The 2,171-nt window shown below is 39.8% G+C and overlaps 1 long non-coding RNA gene across 2 annotated transcripts in view; it reads right to left on the minus strand.

Moving 5' to 3' along the window:
* Positions 1-475: 475 nt before the first annotated feature.
* Positions 476-2,171, minus strand: part of LOC109303558 — a 184,343-nt gene continuing 182,647 nt past the window's right edge. For both annotated transcript variants that reach the window (XR_002099157.1, XR_002099156.1), the window contains exon 4: positions 476-952. This is a non-coding gene — a long non-coding RNA (uncharacterized LOC109303558). The remainder of the gene's footprint in view (positions 953-2,171) is intronic.

The raw sequence follows: 2,171 nt of genomic DNA on the forward strand, positions 1-2,171 counted from the left end.
TCCACCCCGAAATGAAGCTTTGGACTCATTTTCTAGTATCTGTAGTCTTTAAGTTAATCATTGATTAGAGTTACCTTGAGGGATGAGGTAGCTTTTTGTATCCTTAAGCTGCTGAAATGAATAATACTTTAATCCCTTGACTGCTTCATTTGTAACTACTTGGTAATTGTGAAATAGTACATTATTGTTGGAGGATTAATTTAGTTTTTCCATTAGAATGCTTTACACATACTATATCAGCAACAACCCTTCCCCTTAAAAGAAGGTGACTCAGTTTCATCTGACAGATTGGAAGCTGGTACCTTCTTTGCTTCTGATTCACCTGTAAGTAATCAGAGTATAAATAACTGGTACTTCCACAGCGCAAGACGATTCCAAATGTATGTGCCACTTTCCCCAAGAAACAAGAGTGAAGAAATATTCACGTAGACCACTGCGTATAAAGGTCAAAAATAAACAGGATTATACATTCACACACACAAAAAATGACATTACTTTTATTTGTGCAGCAGGTCTGAAATGGAAACAGGTAAGATGGAAGCCACTTTCTCCATGTCAACATCAAAGCACGTTTTCATAATTTTTTCTTTACATTTATTGTCATTGAAAACAAATCTGAATGATGGCACTGATACCATGTAAATAGCTCCTGATGTTAAGTAGCTTTTTTTTCATTCTGATATCTGGAAAAAGGTGGATGTTAACAACTAATTCAGAAAGTTGACATCCCATGGAATGCTTAACAGCATTACATTCAGTGAAGATACAACTTTAGATATATTTAAGAATGTAACAGACCCACCGAAGCATGGGATGTGGCCCAGTTTATGTAAGAATATTTAAAAACAATGGACAATTCTCACTTTTGTATACTGCATGTTGTTCCCTGCTGACAGAGCCTTCCAGTGCTCACCAGTGCAACCCATGGTTCATAAATCACTGGAGACTTGGCCTGGAAAGCACAAGGATCCACACTTTGAGCCAAAATTGTCAAAGATTTCAATAAGATTTGACATTTTTCTGGTAGCTTTCATCCAGTGATTTCAAAGCATCTCACAAACATTAGATAATGATGTTTCTTAACACCCCTGCAAGGTAGCAAAGATATGATTTCTCTAGCTTTCTCACTCTGACTCCATTATTGCTTCTGACCTTGTACTTGCACAAATCTATATAGGTTACAATAAATCTGGAAAGATCTATTCTGCCATTTACACTCTTCAAATACAAGGGTTTTCAGGACCCATCAAGGCGGATGGAAGGACAAAGACAACCCATAGTTCATGAGAGCAAGACCAGCAGAGGTTTTTCCCTATAACTCATCAGTGGAGCTTTATGGCCAGGAATAAAGAGAGTGTTCTGGAGAGATGGATTGAGCAACAGAAGGATTAAATGGAGTACAAAGAGGAATATGTAGGTGGATTGGAAAGGATACAGGAGAATAACACGTGGGCGGAAAACAAAGAAGAGGGAGTTTAAAAACTTCAGATGTGCATTGTAATACATTTTTTACAACACAGGCTGTCAACACTGATGGATAGGGACAACATTTTCACATATATTTGTACAGAACAGATCCCTGTCTTGACTAGGGACTTTATGCATTATGGAGATATATATTCTCTCTCTCCCCCTACACCAGGGTAAGATACTCAAGGGTGTCTTCAGGCAACCCACAAAGTGGATCGGGTTTAGGCTGGAATGTGAACTAATTCATATTTTGCAGTTCAGATGTGGGTCAGAAAATATTTTCAGGTTGGACTCATGTTGAAATAAGCCTCACCATTTTTTGTGTCTAATTTGCAAGTAGGGAAACTCTTTGCAAAGAGACACCCAGCCAGGAGGCAAGCCAGTTAATTAACACTCTCTCCAACTAAGTAGCTGCTAAAAGCCAGGAATTAAGACCAGCATGGTCAGCAGCATGCCACTTTTACCAGCTAGGGCTGGGATTGGCTGTATTTTCCACCTCATCCTCTTTCTCCCTCCACCTCCCCCCAGCATCTCCCCTCCTCCCCCACCCAGTAACAAGCAGCTTCCCATGATTTTTCACTTCTGGATAAGCATTTTTTCTCATCTCTGGACAGACCCCAGAGACAAGATCCCCTAACCCCACACCCAGAAAAGGAGGCACAGTTCAAATGAACAGTTTTCTGTGCTTTTTGGCACCTGGG

This window comes from Gavialis gangeticus, unplaced genomic scaffold (assembly GCF_001723915.1).
Source record: "Gavialis gangeticus isolate Ggan-Ray unplaced genomic scaffold, GavGan_comp1, whole genome shotgun sequence".
Taxonomy (NCBI): Eukaryota; Metazoa; Chordata; order Crocodylia; family Gavialidae; genus Gavialis; species Gavialis gangeticus.